At 37.4% G+C, this 23805-nt stretch overlaps 1 protein-coding gene across 5 annotated transcripts in view; it reads left to right on the top strand.

Moving 5' to 3' along the window:
• LOC106130744 (C-terminal-binding protein) overlaps positions 1–23805 on the top strand; it is a 72559-nt gene that overhangs the window by 8554 nt on the left and 40200 nt on the right. For 3 of the 5 annotated variants that reach the window (XM_060951097.1, XM_060951096.1, XM_060951099.1), the window contains exon 2: positions 16650–16686. The exons of 1 other annotated variant lie outside the window; for it this stretch is intronic. The gene's annotated coding sequence lies outside the window, so the exon portion shown is untranslated. Of the gene's footprint in view, positions 1–10181; positions 10326–16649; positions 16687–23805 lie in introns of those variants that run through there. One more of the 5 variants, XM_060951098.1, reaches the window with a different exon arrangement.

Here is a 23805-nt window from a genome sequence, read left to right as displayed (position 1 = left end):
CTGTTAATGAAAGCCAGTGAGATGGGATGGCTAATTGGATTCGGTTTTGTATCGGAAACAGACTGGTTTTGCTGATGTTGCAGTTAAACCTTTTTTTTTTTTTTGGTAATTATTCTTTTTAATTCTACGATTTCTATTCTGCCTGTTTGTAAAAATATATGTTTTTTTAACCCATTGTATCCGTTTAACTTAGTGTTTTTATCAGCAGTTAATCCTCTATCGATTGGATTTCAACAATGTCTCCCAAAATTCTCCATTTTCGGTGTTCCCTCTCCGTAGAGGTCTTATTAAAAAGAAATGTAGACTTTTGGCTGCTGAAGAACCGCTATAATTTCCTGGCTCACCTTTATCGTGACTTATATCGTCATTACAATGTTTTATTATCGGAAAAAGCGTACATTACATCGAAAAACAAGCCACTAAAGAGAAGTATAGTTTCGCAACGTCGAATTTGATCTAGAGCGCGATGCTGAGTCATACAAGTAGCGAGTGAGGGAGGGCCAATCAAAATAAGGAAAGTTACAAATAGGTAGCTCTTTTATTTATAAAAACAAAATATCTGCATGCTTAGTACATGTAGTACTTAATACATGTAGTACCTAATACATTGCAAGAAAAGCTATGCACGAAGTTGGTATATGTCGCGATCTAGAAAATGGGATGTATGGAAATAGTAAGTCAACTTAATATACTAAGTAACAATTCTGCTACCAATTGCTGTGTAGTTTTATTTTGTGATTTTTTTCAGTCGAAAGCTTTTAAGTTTATCATAGTTACAGCTAACCATTAGAAATCCCCTGCAGACAAATTAAAATTAGCATTGCGCTAACAACCGTCCTGCTAAAATTAGCTAAAGTTAGCTGACTTTGTAGTTTGAGAAGAAAAGTTAACAAAATAGCAATGCGCAGTTTCCACGTAACTTCATCTCTGTACATCGATTATTTTATAGAAACTGGGAGGTGGGTGATGCCACCTATTGTAGTATTGTAGAGGTAACGTTGTTTTTGCGGAGTGGCGTGTCAGCGGCAGAAACGGCCGACGCAGCTGTACCGGGCCACGTTAAAAAGGTCTCGCAGACAATTTATGCGACCGCTTTTGTTGACGAACCTAGCCCACGCCGCCGTTGAACGCTACTTACTCCCTCTCTTCTGCTTCGTTATTTTCCAATGGTTTGTTTGGAAATTGACTAGGGTCGATTGTGGAAAAATGTACGCTTTATGTCAAGTGGGCGGTTATCTTGTTTGGTATTTCATTATCTTTCCCCGAGCGTTTATTATTTTTTACGTAATCGTGACGTCATAATACCGGTATTGTCGGGTCATGGAGTGGCCGTTTGAAATAAAACGCGCGCTATATTTTTGCGTTCAGTTTAACTCTTTTTTTGTGGCACATCTATCACAATAGTTAACGATTGACCTTGTTGTAAACGATAAATACACGATAAGATCACGTTGCCGTGCGGTGGGCGCCAAAATAGCAAATAAAAAAAAAATAGGATAGTTGCGTGGACATGAGTCATCTATGAGCGGGTGTATAAGGCATTGTAGCTGATTTAAAATAGAATCAACTCTTCTATTGTTCATTTCACTAGTACTATCTGGCGGTTGCTTATGTATTTAGTAACCAAATTCTACGTTTGTTTGTTTAAGGTAAAAAATAATTAATTTCATGGATTGTTCTTAAAATATTAATTAATGGTAGATTATTACAACAATATAATTAACTAATACCTTCAAATTACTTGGAAGAAAATATTCCTCTGAACAATTAGTGAATTGCAGCTTACTACGTCTGATATAGACTTGTATAAATCGCTGTTTACATTAGACACCCGCAGCAACTAGAAATTTCCAGTAATTAATGTCAGTGGGTTATCGCAGAGACAACATACGAGAGAGAACTATGGAACAATGCCTTATCACATGTATGTTATGAAGAGCGTACCAACGAGAGGTTAGACATCAAACTTAGTCTGTTTCTAAATGGAGCAGCCGGTTACTACGCAGAAAGTTTGTTCGCTCCTTTAATTTAAATATAACGTATTTTTTATTGATTTCTATATTGCTAAATTTTCTTTACAATTATACCTATCGAATTTTTAAACTTGTATCAATATCAAAGCGAAATTTCATTCTCACATCTTTACTTACGTATTTTTTACTTGCGAATGGAAATAAAATAACACATCAAGTCAAAAGTCAAGATTTTACAACGCCAGAATGAAAACCTCATCGGTTTGCAGCCAACGCTGACTGGCACCTAATATTAGGTAGTTTTCTATCGTAATAAAACGCTACCCGGGTTCTGCTTACGTGGGTGCCTAGCCAGCTTTATGTTATCTAAGGGAGACATTTTTCCGATGTCGCTGGCTGACTCGACTCAGCTTTCCGAATCTCCGATCCATTCCGTGGAATTGTTTTCCGACGATTTCGTTCACCGTAAATCTTCATTAGTTCTTTGTTCGGCCTTAAATGGTTTTTAGAAAGTCTGTCTAGTCCTTTGTCTGGCAGATGAAAGTGGATAATTGGTAGCGTTACGGGTTTTTCAATGTAGCTAGCTTCTAACGCTATTTATTTCTTATGTATTTTTATCTATATCACTGGATTAGCTTTGTCATCGCCTGGTTCACTGATTTGAGATGAAAGCGGTACAAATGCTACATAATAGTGCCTAATACAATTGAGGCGGTCGAGAGCATGATAGGAAATCTACTTATAGTAAGATTCGGTAGAAACCATAAGCAATAAAGAAATATAAAATGCACCGCCTATTTTTACTAATTGACTTTTAACCGAAAGAACGTTACAAAAAAAAACTGTTCACGTTTTAATACAATTTAAGACTGTAAAATTCATTATAAAAATAGGAGCTTTTCCAATAGAAAAATATGGAAATGTCAAGCTCAAATTCTTTGTAAATTTTAATTTCCGGGTTCCATCAGTCTGCCCTCGCAAACGCCGGGTTTATTTGATCACCATTGTGATCCGCCATTTTGGATACTTGTAAATTGAATGGGAATAGCAATTATTTGGTAAGTGCCCTTTCGGACAAGGTATCTTTAAAAGAAGATTTTAAGTGTATTTTTGCTTTCCTTTGAAGTTGCTTATATTTTCAGGTAAATTTTTAACATTGTATAGTTTTCTTTTTATTATTACCATTAAAAGTGAATACCCAATTGGTAACAAATCCTTGTTTTTGTTCCCTTCTCTGAGTATAAGTAGTACTTACCTATCTTCTTATTCTACAAATTTTATGACTTGATAATCTATTTATTATTTATATTATTTAATGCCATTCACCACAACACTAGTTGCTTCGCCGATCCGGTTCAGTAAACTTTAGTCAAATAGCGTAGGTGAACACAAATAGCTGGTGTGATGTGATAATTAATACTTAAATCTGGCAGGTATAATAGACGTGTGCGTGCATCCACTTATGTATAGTATCACGTACTCTGTGACAAATCAGCACATATTTTCATGCACATATACACGCCAAAGCGCATACGACTATTTCTTGGCGAGTCTTTAATGAATGCGCCACCAGGGTTTTTTTATTTTAATTGGCAAGTTGGCAAGCCGACCACCTGGCGTTCCCAAACCAGTCTGTCGGGTTGCGATCGGCTTGAAAATTTTCAAGTGGTATGTATGCGCCGATGTCCACGAGAAATGGCTAATTCATTTCGCATTGTTCGTGTTGTAATTGTTTACGATGAAACCGGTCTATTTGTTTGACCACTAGACGGTTTACTAACGGATGTAATTTGTATTGGTGGTTAGAATTTGGTCTTTTGGAAGTTTCATGATTGTAACGATTAAGGTTAGACGAGTGCTCCACGTTTGAATTTCCAAAGATTTTTAAGTAAGTAGCAGTTTTTATAATAAAAATTTTGTTATATTACAACAGCTACGTTTTACTCACTGCGTAAGAGCACTTTGGTGGCGTGTTTGTTTTTGTTTTAAAGAAAAAGAAAGTGATAGTTACAAAAAGTGCAGCCGTATTTTATGCTTTTGATAGAACTTACCTTTTATTCTGTCAGAGTAAATTCTGTTCTATGTTCGATCCCTCTCACAGTGGATTGTCGTTCAGACGGCCAGATGCCGGTGACATGTCTATTTTTAACCATTTATTGCTACCACAAATAAATTTACGTCATTCATTCTTATAATATGTGCCGCGCTTAACATAAAAATGATCGGACGCGATGACGCCTACTTAACATAATTTCCTTATAAGGTCCATGTGAGTTTCTTTGCTGTTCTCATTCTCAATGTTTATGCACATTTTTAATGACTCATTTGCTATATTAATGAGATAACCAACAATTTAAATTTCTAATAATTTTCTTTAAAAAAAAGGACCTTGAATACTATACCTTGCTTTATTAGGTACCTATTAAATTTTGGCATTAAGAGCGTTAGTATTATCTGAATAATTGACTGATTCCTTTGCAAATTACAAATTGATAGATTTTGTGCGTGGGCGGGCGAACACGTACAATAATATTTATTTTTATATGCTCTCTTCGACAGCTTATATTGCGTTTTAATATTGTGTTTGTGTCGTTTAGTGCAAAGTTTAAGCATAAGCCATTCTTCATTTTCTTAAAAGCTCTGACGTTTATTTGTAAGAGTTATCTTCTATTATACCATAGTCATCTAGCTGATCTGTTTCCCCTATTAATACGATCCTGGAATGAGAAGAAATAAGGTAATTACAGTGGCCACTACCGCCTTATTTACAATTTACTTTAACTTATAAATTTAAAAAGTTTAAACTTTGAGATCTCCAAACTTTGCCTATTCAGTATTAATAGAAGAAGCTTGAGACCCGGCGACTTAGCTAGGTCGTAGTTAGGTTACGTAGACAAGGGCGCCGACCTTGGAAACTACGCCCGCCCACCCTACTGCCATTGGGACCCCCTCTCGCCCGGTACAAAATGTGAGCTGACTTTAGAAAACCTCGATGAAACTCAGATTGTTTTTCAGCGTTTTAGAACTGTAAGCATGTAAAAACAAATGTGAATTGTCTTGTAGTTAAGCAAATAAAGCTGTATGTTGAGTAAGTTTCTACCACAATAAGTCTCGGACTTCGAAGGCTAGCTCAATCTTATAATGTGGCTGATATATATTATATATATATTAATTTATGTTTTACGGTTTGACTAGTTAGTTAATTATAAATAAATAAAAGTATAAAAATACGAAACCACAACATATAAACAAAAAAAGCACGTTACGGAAATAACTGATTATCATATCCGTAGCCTTAAAATATGGCAGAGATGTAATAATTATGTTTTTTGTTTCCAGGTAAGCCAGATACAATAAGCCTGAAACTTAAGCGGTGAAAGTGAGTACTTCTCTTTAATGTGCTGTTGGCTACATAGGTAATTAGATTATTTTGAATATCTTTTATTTACTCTACAGTAAGATATCTTGTTATATCAAAAATTTTATATCTACATATAGACTTCCCAATAATGGCCACGTCGTATAAAAATTTACGACCTCATTTAGCGAGATCAATGTTTCTTGTCGCGACTCTCCCGGCCAATCGACAGCTGGCCGTCGCCAACTCAAACTTACTTTGAACTATATTTCAGAGTTGATACAGTCTGCATAAAAACCTACCTAAATTCTCTACAACATACATACATACATACATATAATCACGTCTATATCCCTTGTGGGGTAGACAGAGCCAACAGTCCTGAGCGGACTGATAGGCCACGTTCAGCTATTTGGCTTTAAGATAGAATTGAGATTCGAATAGTGACAAGTTGCTAGCCTATCGCCTAAAAAAAAGAATCTCAAGTTTGTAAGCCTATCCCTTAGTCGCCTTTTACGACATCCATGGGAAAGAGATGGAGTGGTCCTATTCTTTTTGTATTGGTGCCGGGAACCACACGGCACTCATCACATTCTCTACAATTTCGCCTCTATTACCGCGTCACATAGTTCCATGCAGGGTAATTTGATATAGGTACTCACTGTACACCATTCAAAGGCTGAGTCTTAACTTTCCGGGACTCGCAAATGTTTTCACAAGTTTAATGCCTTGAACACGGCACATGAATGAACACGTAATATGTACACTGTATTTGTTACAAAAGCGCCAATTTCTCAGCTTTCTAGTTGTGCAAACGCTTCTATCTTTAATGAGCTACAAGCCGTTGGATACATATATTGCTCTTGTTTTAATAAATATCGTCATGTATAGTTTTAGGCCAAAAAGCATTTGCACCCGTATAGTTGTAGTTGGAGTTCTCAAATATTTGCAATGCTGCAATATTGTGAACTTTCTATAATTGGATGTTTATGATAATCGGTGACTTCCTATTTTGTAGAAGACATTATGAGGAGAACGGCACTTCAATAATAATTTACATAATACAAACTGATTTATGTCAAACGTTAACCCCTTGAATACGTTTCCAGCCGAACAAAGGTTCCGTTCGACTCTGACATTAATATTTCATCGAGTCGTTCACCTTGTGAGCCCGGTGGCTACACGTGCGGTGCTTTTCGTCCAAGAAGCCACAATACATCGAATATTATTCATCATAGGCGAGTCGGTGTGTTTGTTTCGCACGGTAATCGTTATCTGTACTGTTTGTACGCAGTCTCCATTATTATTAACCGCCAGTATTATTGCTAAGAGGAAAATGTGTCTTGAAATAGCACGATTGTGCGACGCGTCGCTGTGCGGCTGCCGTCCGCCATTATTCACTTTTTGCAGCGCAGCTCGCGTTCGACAGACGCGGCTCTTTTCTGTCGACGTGGACGTTTTTGTGCCGCGTTCGGTTTGATTCGGCCGCTTTGTCATTTTTGGACGACCACTCCGATTTCCGGGCTAGTTACGGCTGCCGCGCAAATTGCGAATAAAAAAAAAACAAAAACAAATCTCCTTTGAATGCGAGCGTTTGGATTGGAACGTTTCCGAATAGATGCTTTGTTGCAACTTCAATTATATTGTCCAGCAACCGATTCGAAATATTTTCCTCATATAAAATGACACACTACGCTACGTTCTACTTTGTCTATAGGGATGTATTATAGCTCGCATAAAAACGAATCACGTTCCGTCCTCACGTTACACTTTAACGATTTGCTTCTCGTGTCCCCCGCATGACGACAGTCGCTCGTCGTCTTCGACGAGCAATTTAGACAATTCGCTCCATCGAGTGGAGTGAGCAATATGCGCCCTATAAAATCTTTCCGTTCCGGTTACTTCACAAATCGAACTTCTCTGTTTTGATAGGCTTCGCGTCAATTTCTCTTGTCTAACGGTATTCTACATGGATTCTTATCTTGTAATTTTAATTGAGCACATTTAATTAAGTGGCTAGACAGACCGAAAACAAGCAGCGATAGTTTGTAATTAGACTCTGGGCGTTCCCCAATTAGTGCGATTAGGAATGGCGCTCCGCAGTTGGGAGCCAAAGTGGATTATGTGCCCGTGAAAACGCTACGGTCTCATGACACGCGACCTCGTATCAAATTGGATAAGGTGCTTTATACACGAGCGGTCTAGTGTTATCGCATTGTTGCGTAATACCTGCCTTTCGTACACGTGTTATCACAAACGTTCGAGAACTAAGTTTTATCTGCGTAGCATTTTGGTCGCCATAGTACTATTACTTTCATAATGGTCACAGACTGAAAAGAGCAGACGTTTTGCTGGCATCAATTTGACATGGGCGCGATGTGACAAAACTGACCAGACAAGATGCTGCGCGTCATATTGCGGTAGTTTATTATAGCCTGCACGTCTTAAACTAACGTCTTCAGAAGCTAGTAAATATCACGCAAACGCTACTGTACCGAACTCCAGGCACACCACCGGTCGTAAAAAGCGTTTTCGCCGTCGTGAAAGGCAACCGCCTTGCATTCACCGCTCACCATATTGAATTTATCGCGAGATCGATACGCTGTGCGGCCAACGCATCGCTTACCTGTTTCCACAGAATAAAGATATTATAGAACTAGCTGTGCCTGCGACTTCGTCCGCGTGGAATAGCTATTTTGGGCATCATTGAAGCCCTCAAGGATGCTCCTTCCCTGATTTTTTTTCACATTTTTTATTACTTCTTCGCTCCTAATAGTTACAGCTAGACGTTATATAGCCTTCCTCGATAAATGGTCTATTCAACACAAAAATAATTTTTCAATTCGAACCAGTTGTTCTTGAGATTAGCGCGTTCAAACAAACAAACAAACTCTTTAGTTTTATAATATTAGTATAGATTAATCTAAGTGCCAATTTAAACTAAAAAAAAATATTTTTATAGAATTATAACCAGAAATATGTACCTACAACTTACAAAAGAAAAAGAAATGAAAATAAAGTTGAAACGCCTGTGCAATACTGTCTTGCCGTCGTCGGGTCTTCCCATACTCCCTTAGGGGAGTCGGAGTAGATTGGTCAGGGCTTTTGGCCCTCTTCAATGGCATCATCGCTGCCTACGACTGTAGGCAGGTCGATGGGGCGGCCGTGGCGGCCTGGGTCTTCGCGTCTTCATACACTGGGAGTTCCCATCGGCGGCGGCGCCGTCACTGGTCGACGACGTCTGCCGCAAGGCAGCGAGGGCGGTTTCACACGACGGCCCGGAGGGCGGGCGTGGAGCGGCGCGATGCCGCGCAGGTGTCTGTGTGATGACGCGTCTGCCCTCTCGAATATCTAGGTTCTCCCACTTCAGGTCCCTGAGGATCGTCGAGTTCCTCACGTAGCGCGGGGCTCCGACGACTGCTCTGAGACTTTGGTTCTCTTGGGCTTCTGAGTCTTCTCCTGTTGGTCTCAGAGCAGTATGCGTACCACGCCGGGGCCGTGTACGTGAGGCGGGATCTGACGTACGTTTGGTAGATCCCGAGCTTCGTCCTCAGGGGGAGGCTGAAGGAGAGAACTGCGTGAAGTCTTCCCCTGGCTGCCTTGGTCATGAAGCTTGCACTCGCCTCTCGCCCCTTTTATACCCTGCCGCCGCGAGACGCGTCGAGCGCGGCAACCGTTACGCAAAAATAATTCAGTATTTACGCGCGATGGCTTGTTAGCGTATTTCATTTCATGTATAAGTTTGGTGTTTCTATACCAATTTCGATGTTTATTTTTTTATTGAATAGGTATTTATATGAATTTTTAAGAATTACGAATGAGTGTAAGTGTTATTGGTATTATAAACGTCAGAGTATAGAAATATAATCAGAAATCTCCGAACTGCTAAGCTATTAGGCATTACACGTGTTATTGTGAGTCAACCATAACAGATAGACTTATGCTGTCTTGGGATATTTTTTTAATAATTTTATTTAGAATATTTCCGTAATACATAGTTTCGCTGTAGCTTTAACCATTAAGGCTGCAAACGCGACGGAAGCTTAAAAAATCAAGTAACTTCTCCCGTTTTCCCAACATTTCCTTTCACTACTCTGCTCCTTCTGATTGTAGCGTAATGAAAAGTATACTATAACCTGCTCAGGAGTATAAAGAATAACTGTACCAAGTTTCGTTAAAATCCGTCAAGTAGTTTTTGTTTCTATAAAGAACATACAGACAGACAGACAGACAGACAGACAAAAATTTTACTGATTGCATTTTTGGCATCAGTATCGATCACTAATCACCCCCTGATAGTTATTTTGAAAATATATTCAATGTACAGAATTGACCTCTCTACAGATTTATTATAAGTATAGATTAGCAATTTATGTCAATAGCTAGTCGTTGTCGACCAAATAATAATTTTTTATCTATTCTGTTAATTATTTTTATTTATTTACAATTTCATATTCTCAGCAGGTTACTTTTTATAGGTGATATTACGTCGACATTATAAAATAAAAATATTCTTCTAATTGCCAAGTATGGATATTACCGACGAAACGGTCTTTGCTATTTTAGAATAAATCTCAAATGGGACATAATTTATAAAAAGGGCGAAGTTTTTGAAGCAGTTACTCTAGCGTTTCGTTATTTTGTACCGCGCCTGAACGTCATCCACACGTGGCGCGCCGGGGACCGGCAAACGCGGCCGGCCGTGTACGAGTGTGCGATGTACGAACGGAATTCAATGATTACGCCACCTACCTACGTACTCGCAGCGAATGCGTTCGCTCGCCGGCGTAATAATAATAATTAGCAGTCGCATTATTATTATTCGTACGCTGTCACCGGCAGATAACGACGGGCGAACGTTAGTCCAGTGCTGTTGTGGTTGCGAACCGCATGTGGTGTCACACTTTCCCCAACGGTGAGTGAGTGTTCGTGTCGTGAATCGTGAACTTCTCGACCGGATCGCACTGTGGATTGTTTGCCGGCCGCTCTATCTGGTATGTACAATCTTTACTTGTAGCGTAAACAATGGAGTATTACGGCTGGGTGTCCTCAAATTGGTCGACCACTACTGCCGCTCACAGTTTTCGAAGATTTTGGAAAATGTTGTGTGTGTGTATCAGAAGTTTGTTACGCTTTTAGGTCTGAGAATTGTCAATTTTTTTTTTATAGAACGGAAAAACTTGTGTTTCCGTTGTGGTAATAAGTTGTTTTTCTAAATTACACTTAGTACACAGACATCAACATCATGTCAACCGTACTCAGTAAAATTGGCGTGCGTTAATCACCTGCCTTTGATTTAACTTTCTGCCGAAACAGGGCCGTTTGAAGTGACTCCCGATTTGTTAGGCCCTGCGAATTCTGTCGCGCGAAAGTTAACAAGGTTCCAATCGACATCCCCTCTGTTCCCTCTTTATTGAGAGAGCTTCTTCGGTTCGTCGATTCGGGATTAGGATGTTATTTAACTTCAAACGCTATAACGTCTTTCAAAAATCAAGTATCTAATTCTCATTAAAAAAGTGCAAGCTTTAGTTTTCAGTGTTGATATTTTTTTTTAGTATTTTTTTAGGTGACGTTTAAAAACTTCCAAATTTTATTAAACGAGGTTAAACAAATAGTTGGAAAAGCCAACAAATCCTGCCCGGGCCTCCAATACAGCCCGATCGTCAATCAAGATTTAGAAACTGCATTTCACTGTGATGGATGGAACGGAACAACGGGAACGCGCGACATCGGGGTATTTTTAAAACGTAAATTCTATGAATAAAACGCAATACTCTATTTATATTGAGCAGTTTATTTCGAAAACGTATATTTTTTATTGGCTCGCGCGCTATGTATACGTGTATGATATCCGTGCAATAGAAGAATTCCAATATCAAAACGTTAATATGTAGTAATCTATACTAATATTATAAAGCTGAAGAGTTTGTTTTGTTTGTTTGTTTAAACGCGCTAATCTCAGAAACTACTGAACCGATTTGAATAATTCTTTCACTGTAAGATAGTCTATTTATCGAGGAAGGCTATAGGCTACATTTTATCCCGGATTTCCTACGGGAAACGTCAACAATGCAGGTGATAGTTGAATGAGTCGGCCATCTGCGAGCTTTCCACGCGAACGCTGCGCAAACCAACAAAGATATAGTAAAACAATGTACTAAAGATGTGAAGTACTCATTTTTTGCCACAAAAAAGTCCGCGAGAGCATATATCTATCTCTTAAGGTTTACTTACAATAACCACTTTTCTGTTCATTTTTTAAGATTATTTTTTCATTATAAACATAAGTTATTTTGAAACCAATTTTCTTTAATTCAGTATTAATCCTTATCCAAATAAATATGTTTATTACTTTCGGCTTTTCATGTAGACTAAAATTGCCATTTACAGTATATAAATCAGACGAATAGGTTTTGAGATATACCTAGTCGTTATAAGCAATTTGCAGCGAAACATTTAATACGGCGAACCAGCGTTCTTTCTAATACGCGTGACGACGACGTATTCCACGCGGACCAAGACGCGGGCACAGCTAGTTTTTTCTAAAGAAATTGGTGGAACGGCCAAACATAATTTATGATACATCGAAAAATAGATGAATTTAAAAGTAAAGCATATTTAATATTGGCGGTCGCACATGGCTCGTTCGGTCCAATACGTAGTAATCGCATTATCATACAAATGCGATTATGGTGGTTATCAAACAGTTGGCTTTAATCAAATAGAAATTATTTGATTCGTGTGACTATGAAATTCGCGGTTATATTTCATCATCACTATAAATCCATACCTACATAAAATTATTTAAACCTTGGCAGCTACCGTTTATATTAACTTTATCATTCAAGTTTTTTTTTGTAACAGCTTCAGTACCTAAATAATTTTATAACGCTAGTTAATGAAAAGCGACTTAACTATTGGCTCTGTCTACGCCGCAAGGGATATGGACGTGACTGTATGTATGTAATGATAAGCGAAACCACGGGCAGAATATTACTTAAACAGATCGTTAATTAGGTAATGACCTAGTCCACAATTCTATTTTGAACCCACGGTTCGAAGTTTCCAATTAAATAATCACCTGACTCAACAATAAAATAGTTACAGTCCAATTGTTTAGTTTCCTGGAATTTACAAAGTGCACATGCTACAATAATATAACAGCTTACCTCGTGAGAAATGAAAAATAAAGAAACGTGATTATATTTAATTGTACTTCAAACGTGCCTGATCAATTTTGTAATCAGCAGATTGCGAATATTTACACAGTGATGTCATTTGGCCGTATATGTGGCGCGAAAGTTGCGATTATTCATTTGGATCACGACCCGTTGTCATGATATAAACTTGTACGATTTTAAAACTAGTTCCGACATTTGAATACATTAAAGAGAATTAGATTAATATCGTTTTTTAATATTTCTTATGTAAGTAGGTATTTAACTAATCAGACAATGACGTATTTTTTGTTTATGTGTTCAACTCGCGACTCTACGTTAATGCCTTTCATTTATCTGACATTTACGTAAATGACTTATCTAATGATTTATGATAAACCTCGGTAACTTATTTTTTTACTATAGGTACAAAATGGTACATCATTCGATAATATAATTTTAATCTTTGTGGTTAAAATATATCTAGACATATCGATCGGAATATATTTGTCATACCCACTTCCAGAAGTTACAAAAAAGGCGAATATAGATGAAAATAATAACTGGACCAAATTGAGTTATTCTTGGAATCCCGATATGGCCTGATAGAATACGTGATTTTTGCAAATCGTTTTGTATGTATCTGTGCCATATGTTTATTTAGATGAGCTAGTTTATCTCGACATAAGTTATTACGTTAAATATAGTTTGTCACGTTTCGACAATGTAACTCGTTTAAATAAAATGAACGATCGTCATTACTCCTTAACTTTTCGACAGCCTGTAAGAGTTGAGATAAATCTTTGACTTTGTATGCAGAAAGTAAGCCTTTGTGCAGATGCTCTCTCTCGGCCCGCGTAGTTAACCTCTGCCCCGTGACATTTGCCGGATGGGAATCTAGTCTCGCGGGCTCTAGGAAATGTTGGATCTATGGGAAAGTATCTGTGTTTATTCCGTGTTTAATGGTTTAATTTAATGTTCAGCATGCGGCCTATGATACTATAGTAATAGAGCTTATATTTATGCATCTTACCGACCAGTCTTTGGGGAGGTCTATGCCTAATGGTAAACTTCTTGCGAGTGAGAACCTAACTACTACTAAACAAAATATATCAATTGTAAGCTATCCACGTAGGCACTTGGTTTCCATTGAATTTAATTTAGAAATTATGTATTTTTTAACGATTGAAAGAATCTAGATAGTGCTGACATGAGACTTAAAAATGTCACAATACATTGTTTTATTTCGAAGGAAAATTAATAACTTATAATATATTAATTTTGGTAGATCTTAATTACGGCGAAACCAGTTAATGTCAAGGCAAGGTCATGTATTATTATTGATAAATTGTTGTTTTAGATTTTTTATCAGTCCTCAGTTGATAGGTTCTGCCGCGGCCTGGTGGTCGTGATGAAAACCACGTCAGAGATCGTGACGTGGTGAAGATTAAAATCTGCCACCAGATTAAAAATTAAATAAAAGTTTACCTTTTTTATAACTTATCTAGCACCTAAAATTTTTGTTTTGTTATACACTTTTATACTCTTTGTTATTAAAAAAAATTGATTTGTTTAAATGTGCTCTCTAACCAAATCCGTTTTACGCAATCATATCGGCTGCTTCTCTTCAAAATATTGAACGCAATAAACGGAAATGCGGCTTAAAGAAGTTAGATGAGTAATACCATGCCATGAACCTATTTAGCGGTTTCCGACAAAGAATAATAACTTCTTCATCTTTTTCCGTTGAACTTTTAGGGGTGCTATTACGGACGACTATGTGATTTTAGACGAATTAAATATTCTGAAAAGATCTTAGCACGTGTAAATCTGTTGTATCTTCTTACACCATCAACAGCCGTGATGGTAATGTTACATACATTGGGAGGCGACTAAAAGATAATGCACTCTCAATTATTGTACCATAAATGGGGGAAGGGGGTATGTTGTCATGCACTCGTGCTGGTATTTTAGCCTGATTGTGTATTCAAATTTGGACAACGCCTAAATTGCACCATTTCAAAGTTATGTACTAAAATTTTGCGAATAAGTGCATAAATAGAGCTGGGCGTGTCGTGTGGCATAAATCGTTCGCAGTTCGATTATTAATGGTTGATCTAATCCAGCGCTGGTAGTTGATCGAATGATCGATTATCGGGAAATAAATTTATGATATCAATGACTACGATACGAATAAAGTAATTTTCTATCATTAATGAAAATACTTAATGTTCTTCTGGTCTTGCAAGCTATGATAATCACAAACCAATTTGGGAAATAGACATTTGTTTCAGTTGTAGTTTCATATATTCCTGTTTTTCAATGAGATGTTTTAATCAACAGTATTAAGTATACTTTATTCTAATAATAGGTAATTAATACAAAGTATGCATGCCTGCACGTTTCATTTTCAGCGATTGCGCGCCACCAAATTTCGCCATGTCACTGCCATCTAAAAATATTGCGCTTGGCACTGAATGAAACGCCGTTTACCGTTTGAACCATAGCCAAATGTTTTATAATCGTGCACGCCACGCCACCCTTATCACATGCGCCTTCATCAAGTCCAATGTTGATGTTTGTAACTTTGTTATCAAAGTGAAAAATGTTTCAAAATGACACGCACTCGCTTTCTAACCTTTGTGTTCTCTGTCTTTGTAACGTTTTTAGCAGGATCTTTTATAAAAAATAATTTGCAATTGTTTTTAGTTTGGGTATATGTGCTCTTGAACTTGAGAAACAATGAAACAAAAAAAATTATTACCGTAACCGGCAACATTTTGGCAGTGTAAAGTTAATGGCTAATAAAATTGGTAAGTTTCCTAAGCTTTTCAAAAAAAAAGTAACGACAACGGTGTTTAATAGTGTAACTATTTTATACAATGCGGATCCGGCAATGCAGACTCAATACTCCTCGACACTTAGAAATGTCCCCTTCGTGTTTTCCAAGCCGGCGAGAGGCCGCTGATCGCCCGCTCGACCTCTGCGAAGGCCGACCTGGCTTTATTGATTTTTTATGCGCATTGTCCATTTCGTTCGTACAGTCAACACTATATATCTACCCACCGAAATTCACTGCGAATTCGCCTCTATCACCGTGTCGTTGAGTTTCGTTCAACTTGTTATGCGGTTGATTGTCCTAACGACGCCCTCCGCTCGTCTCACTGCCAAACACTGGGTCAAGTTTGGTACAAAACTTAGATAAACGCGCACTTCGCTCAAACTTAGCTCAGATTAAATAACCATTTAATTTTTCATTATTTTAGGGTTTTTTTATAATAATTTCAATCTGCCTGGTGGTAAACAAGATGAGGTTTTTAGTATAAATTGTTTTTTAAGTCACTCTGGGCTTTGTGGCATTGTGTAGTGTATTTTCCTTTTAAAAGTATAATTGCGGGTACTTAAATAATAGAAACGAAATTGGTTATGGTTTGCTGGTCAAGTTAACGGTTAGTTATCTGATGCGACATCTATGTTCTATTTCGTTTACCGGTTTATGCACAAATTAATAAAAAGCAATACCTAGACTTTATAAAATTAAAGATCGGGTTGGTAGGAACGTTCGCAAACAGCAGTGTACTCTAAAACTAATTCTCAAAATCAAACCTTCTATTATAGCTTAAGTACAAATAATTTCCATTGCCGAATTAAAATGTAATTATTACCCGAAAGGAGCGGATGCCAACACTGGTTCTTAATTAGAATATTTGATCCATAGTAAAATTAATTGCTACTATTAAAATCACCATTTGGCACTTCCGTCGTGTATAACGTTGAATCTGTTATTCGACATTAAGCAGAATGTTTACCCTTTATGTAAAAACTGAATTATTTAAATCGTGTTCTTAAAAATCTTGTTAAGAAACTGGCTGTTGGACGAGGAAGCGGATTGTAGCGAGGAAACATTCCAATTATCAAAAAAATGTATGTTATACTTGTTGCAGTAACGTTATTTTAATTACTTTTTCGGTTAAAAGTTCATCATTACGTAAAGATAAATTCAAAAGAGATATCTACATAATTATTTTAATGAGTTCATGTAATTTAGTTCAAGTTCAATTAACGAAAAGTGTATAATAAAGAACTGTATTTGCTTAAATAAATTGACGCATTATCTGACTCTTTGGATTCAAATATTCATGACATTTTTTTTTGTTCTAGGTTGTGGACTGAGGATATAAAAAACTTGGACTACACAGTAAGTTTTCATTTGCTAATTACTTGATTCGTAAGTGTGTGTTCGGAACAACTTAAATACTCTCTCATCTCTACATGATCCTATAGCTTAGCGGATGGCTGCTTTCATTAAAGCCCAGTGATTATTTGAATTATTAAAAAGAATATTTAAAATAATTGATGCCGTCACATCACTTTTAATCGCTTCTCAATTTGTTGTGCTAACTAAGCCGTGAATTATGTTATAAATTCACATCACGCCATGCGCGAGAGAACTGTAATTATGGTTATACACGCTTTGATCTCTCGTTACAGTTTCCGATTCAATTCCCGAACGTAATTATTCATTTTATGTTAACCCAAATACGTCAGCGTTATAAAGTCATCAAAGAAAGTATCCAATATTATGGAAAAAGTAACAATGTCTAATTTCGATCCACTTGGGATTGCCAAGTTTAATGAAAGCATTTACGAAATTCGCATAACCTGTGCGCAGGCGGCATTGGCCGAGCACGTAATGCACGCCAGCTCTTTGTGCTTCGTGACACATAGCTCTCGCATCGCATGCCATAACGATCCGTCTTTGTTCGTATGAGTTATACCCGGTGGCTCGACAGTCGCTAGATGAACGTTAACCGCGCTACAAATCATGGACTCTGCTAACTCACTCCGCAAGAACTCGCCCCACCTCCCTCCCCTGCACTGCCGCACCTCACCACCTCCACCGCCTGGCGCCGTCTTCCCGATAATTCCCACCCTCCAAAGGACACATTCACCGCCTCAACACTACACTAGGCGATTTTCACACGAACGACCCAATGAAGTAAACACTACAATCGCTCGCCATTGCGACGTTAAAATTACATCGGGCCGTTTGAGCGCTGCACACACGATCATTAAACGTATATCTGTTAATAATAATTGCGATTGTCTGGTTGTACGTGCGCGGCAAGTTATGGCGCAGTTGCCAGGCGGCTTGTACCCCTCCCGCCCACTCGTGACCTCTCGGATCTGTGGCGAGAGCCGCATCTTGAGATGAAATGGCACTCCGCGTCGTTTTGTGACGGTTGAATGGGCGCCCGACGCCGTGGGTATGTGTGAATAGCGTTATGTATCGACTCACGTTACATACATGGTCACACACTCATCATTATCAGAACACACTTCATACATACATTCGTGATTGTCGCAAAAAATCTTGTACATTTAAGATGCTCATTATAGCGATTCTATTTAACCAAATGCTCAACTCTGTATAGTGTTCATGGTCATTATTGAGACTAGCCCCTCGCATTTGAAATTCATAGAAGATAAGCGCATGGTGTTGCACAAATTTCTGTTAAGTCACGACCTATAGTGCAAACTCATAATATTGGTTTGGTAATTGTGATTAGACTTGATTTCCACTGGGCTATTTGAATTCGCCTGACCAATATTAAAAATTATTAGAAGATACTTAGACTATTTCCGGTTTGTGTTATTGAGAAGAGGAAAAGAGCTTTCTTCACAAATTCATTTTCATTAAATGTTACTAAGACATTGTGTAAAATCTCTCAATTTAATAGTATTTTAAACAGCTTTTAAACCTGTCTGTGACTCGGTAAATTCAAGTCTACATTTAGTAACCCTACACTGGGTAGTTATCGAGTCGGAGTGCGTCGCCGGAGATCACGTACCGGTCTCCGAGTCTCCGTGAGAGCGCGCCTCCGCCTGTGTTGAATTACCACCGTTCCCGACCCCTGGCTCTTTGACTCGTAAAAATGTGCAAGCCAACACAAATCCTACCGTGTGTGACTCGCCTTACATTCTTGTAAAGCCATGAAGTCTCTTATTTAATTACATTTTCAGGAGTTGCAAGAATGCGCTTTTTCTAAGAACTACTGTACTACTTTGTAAAATTATTATTTCTACATGTCGCTATATATGGTTTACTGCTTGGTTTTATCATCTTTATTATTTATCTTTATCTTTAGAAACAACATATTTATGTAAAGTTCACCATGTAACATTTTTTGTACTGACGCTTTCTTTTCGTCATCATATTGATTCTCTTGTCGCTTTTCCGTTCTATCTGATTCACCTATGTATGTCACATGTTAACATTACCACTGTTGCGATCGTGTCGACTGTAGTTGCCGTTATGTTGTCAGCTACGTGCACATGAATCGGTTAATGTTTTTGTAATTACTCGGTGACTTTGAATCGCCGCGTGACGCAAACAAGATAATGCATTTGCTCGTTGGGAAAGTACTTTTTCTAGTACTAATAGCACCTTTTATAATTTTTCCGCTATTATTTGTACTTGTTATGTCGATCTAAAAACAAAGCGATCGATTATGTTTATCAACTTGGAGAGGAATTCCACTCGTAACTCGTAATGGAATATTTGTCAAAGTTTTTGTTTACGTTGTGTATTTTTACCCGGAACTACTCAATTTATACCAATCTGTTTCATGTCATGTATCGTGATTGTTGTATAATCACCACATTATCTATCACGCAATCTGTGTGTCTATGTCTATATATCATTAATTGTTTATAATAATAATTGCTTTCAATTAAAATTAAAAAAAATGTCTGTAGATATTTTAATACCGTTACCATAAATATTCCCTCATATTCCCTATCGAGATCATTATAACAGCATGGCCCTAAATCTTGACTCCGCGTAATTGGTATGCGCCGGTCGATTCTGCTGATCAAACGGGAATTTCGTGGGCGATAGGGAGATATGACACATCCAATATACATACGTGTGATAGTATATTTATCGCTGAGCTACGTGAGAAATGGGACTGTTGTCTGCTCTGACGGATCGTGTTATTGGATGGTTCTAGAGAATTTCAAGTTTTGCTGCATGCGCACAAATGCCAGAGTTTTTGTACATATAAATCGATGTGTTGTTCGTATGTGCTGGGCTTTTGTAACGTTTGTATTTGCTGCGTTGTTATATTGCAATTGATAGTTGTTTTGTACGAGTGATAGTGTTTTAACATCTAGATTGTTTGTAATTACTATGCACGGTAGTAACACTTTTGCCAAATTGCAAGTTCTATTACTGTTGTATTCATCGAAGCTGTCTTTGTTTTTTCTTCCGTCTGTGACAACACAATCTCTATTTTAGACTTCAACGCAAAAAGCAAATTACATAGAAAAAGACCTTCACATATTAATATCCCACGTTGTAATGTTCACATAATATTAGTATTATAGATATGTGTCGAGGGGAGGGTCGGCACGCCCTATGCCTCGGTAAACACAGTGTCGTGTTACGCGTCGCCCTTTGGGGAGATGGGACAAACAGGAAACCGGGACTATATAGCATGGCCATCGTCCTTCGCACACTGAAAAGACATGCCCGATATTTTTGATATCGATAAAGTAATATAAATGAAATATTATCCCCATCAAGTTATGATATTTCCATGTGTGGTTTTGGTTCAAATTTTAATGCTTGATAGATATGTTCGTATGAGTTTATGAGGTTTGAGTTTTCAGATAAATGTTTAATGACCTTTTCTTGAACCTGATATTTTCGATTTCGTTTTGTATCCTTCGGTGTAACGTATGGATCTGTCCAAAAATATCCAATGTGACGTTTTATTAGCGCTACGCCTTCGGTGGGCATTCCATAAATCACTGATTTGTGAGGTGGAAACCTGAAATTCTCGAATCATTGAAGCGTGAGCCGACTCAGTTAATCTTTCTTTTTATTATTACTTTTACGAGTTATATAAACGTCGATATTCCTTCTGACGAACTTTTATTGAACTGGAATAAATTAGTCCTTTCAAGTCTACAAAAATAATAACTGGAAGTTGAGCGAACAAAATTTGGTAAACAGTAGGAGGACAAACGGAACAAAATTCCGTAACAAATATTAGCAAAGTTCTATTCAACTTTGATATGAAATAATAAATTTTCCGTTACGTACGAGAATATGGTGGATAGTTGGCGTGAACCGGGGAACTCTATCTAATAACCCAGAGAATCAATTAAAAACTATCTGAAAGTTTCTCCGCGCCATGCCGCGTGATTTACGCGACTCGCACAACTGGCTGCAGTTGGTGCCTTTTTGACTAACTTTTGCAAATGTACCTATTATAATGGGTTTTTTTTGCTGACGAAAGGTAATATTATTTTTTTGGCAACGGCATGTTGTTATTACTTTCGTTATCTACTGCTTACATTCATTTTTAACAACAATTTATTTTGTTTCATGATAATATTTAATCATTATTTGATACTGAGTAACGAGAATCAGTCTGGCTGTATAACCTACCTGATATATCACACCTTATATAAATAAGGCTCTTCACTGATAAACATACGCGAGCAAATTGTACTTACGTTAATGTACATACAAGATAAGCGATTCTTTTCACATTCACACCACACGCGAATGCCTCGTCCCCGTCACATGTTCCAATTGTCTACAGAGTGATAATTTGCATATAGCAACACGTGTTGCCTTTGACGCTTGACTCGATTATAAAGGTGTCGGTTACCAAGCCGATTTCCAATCAGGTGGTCAAGTTTATAAAAAATATACCAATAGTATGTCGAAAACGATATTTTCAATGGAGTATTTTTCGTGATTTGCTATGAACAGACTACGGGAGGACAAAATCTAACTACATTAAGACGATTTTTTTACAGACTTTACTCCCAGGTGTGATTGTTTTATGTATTATTATAACTGGATTCATCTAGTTATGCGACGTGACGATAGTATGACTCGTATAATGTATGTGCATGTTGCTAAGTAGATAACCAATCAACTGTTATTTTTATTGCTCGATTGAGTACCTACGATATTGTCATCAGTGCAAGAAAATCAAAACTATCGAAACTACATACATACATATAATCACGTCTATATCCCTTGTGGGGTAGACAGAGCCAACAGTCCTGAGCGGACTGATAGGCCACGTTCAGCTATTTGGCTTTAAGATAGAATTGAGATTCGAATAGTGACAAGTTGCTAGCCTATCGCCTAAAAAAAAAGAATCTCAAGTTTGTAAGCCTATCCCTTAGTCGCCTTTTACGACATCCATGGGAAAGAGATGGAGTGGTCCTATTCTTTTTTGTATTGGTGCCGGGAACCACACGGCACTATCGAAACTGATGTGTCGAAAGACTATTATTATGATGGTGCTTAATTTAAAAAAGCATTTATTTTCTTGCTACACACAAAACACTTCTTCGTACACAGACACACAAATAATCATCAATTTTCCAAAGTATGATCTCTGCAAACTTTCTTATGAAATAAAAACAGCATTGACGATTTTTGATTTTTTTTTCCTTGTATCTTTCATTCAACCGTGATATTAGCTGATGAAGTAGGCTTGTTCATTAATTTTTTGTTAACCAACTAATGACATAAAAATTTAATCAGTGACGTGACAGTTAAAACTATTTCTCGGTTTGAATACACTTTCTTTCAAACATGGCATTGATTTCTTCTTTGGTCGCCCTCAATTTTTTTTGCTTGCGTCTATACTCAATCCCATACATGTTAGAAAAGGTGTGACTTGCGATATCATCTTCTTTTAAAGCTGTGCGGCTTAAACTATCCTGTCATATATTCTATTATCTGTTTTATGTATATGTAAGGGAACTTTTCACTCGAAAACACATTTGTTTTTCTTGAACTTTTAAAATGAATAGCATTTTAGACGGTTTCTAATTAACTAACACTAACCCTGACGGTGATAACATGGCTGTAATTAACACGAAGTCTTAACACTTTACACCGTGGGCTATTCGCCGTGTGAATGACCGTGTCTCGTCGACTCATGCAAATCATCTTTCACTATTGGCCGAGCCTTTCCCTACGGCGGTAATATATTTATAGCATCATCTATAATATATTGCCGGTTCACTGATTTATGTGCGCTCTTCAAACGTCCAGTATCCAGGGATATGATGCATAATGATGAAACAAAAAACAGAGTTGTAAGTTCCTGTTAGGAAAACAAATTTGTAGACGTTATTTTTCATGCGTATAAATTTCTCACGTATCGTAAGATTTCCATTGTAATGAAAATACATGTCCTCAAAATTCCGCACGTAAACTTACCCTAAGTCTCCTGGGGAGTTCTCAGGATGTAGTTGTTGCGTTGTATCATAAATTTGAGAATTTGCTAGCGCACGCTTCGATACGACATCTTGTGGAATAAGCCTCATTCGAATATTTTGAACACAAATAAAGCTAGAAAAGCAAATGCCATTTTTTGTACACTCATCTTTTGAAATGATTTATCATTATAAGTAATAGTCATAAATAAGATATCAAAATATTAAGGATGTTGACACACGCTCCAACACAGCCAACCTTAGTAGAATTATTAGTTTCAATGACGTCATACGGTTGAATGAACCGCTTCAGATTCGAATTGCGCGGAATATGATTAGCGATAGGACTATTTATAATTCTTTTCCAGACTTAAGGATGGACTTATTTACTTACATTATATGGACTATTCTTTTATAGAAATGGAAATGTACTTTATTACATTTCTTATTATTCTCAGTAATCGTTGTGACAAATTGCACATGTAAGTGTCTACTTTCTCCACGCAGTACAGTCGAGAGTGTACGCGTCAGAATAGTCGTGTACGCAACGCACTTCATGCATGTCACACTAAAACTAATTTCATTTCAGCGAATGCGAGGTCGTCTACCCGGTGAATTTATATACGCTAAAAGTGACCCGCACTGGGGATAGATTATAGAGGTTAACTCTCCCCGTCGTAAATCGCAGAGCGAACAGTTGAAAAATGCATTAGATTTAGTCGCTTCTCCTCAGTCGGATGTCTCGTTTATTTTATTTATATCAGTTTGTTTTGACAGTTAAACATCTTCAGAGATCGATGCGGGCCATTACTACTGTTTATGTGTGTGAAGAATGTATTCATTTTTCATTACTTTCAAACTTCGTTAAATTTGTAGATATTTATGCGTGACTTCTTAATTTGAGTAGTGCAGTTTTGATTATGTTACTTTTGCAGAGCATTCCTATATGTTGATCATAAACAAATTAAGAAAATCACGTTTATTGGACTAGCTTACTCTGTCCAAAGTTTATGTAACTACTTAAAATTATTGACTACCGCGTGATATTCTGGTGGTTTTA

Source organism: Amyelois transitella, chromosome 23 (assembly GCF_032362555.1).
Source record: "Amyelois transitella isolate CPQ chromosome 23, ilAmyTran1.1, whole genome shotgun sequence".
Classification (NCBI taxonomy): domain Eukaryota; kingdom Metazoa; phylum Arthropoda; class Insecta; order Lepidoptera; family Pyralidae; genus Amyelois; species Amyelois transitella.
This window is presented reverse-complemented; position numbering and strand designations above follow the sequence as displayed.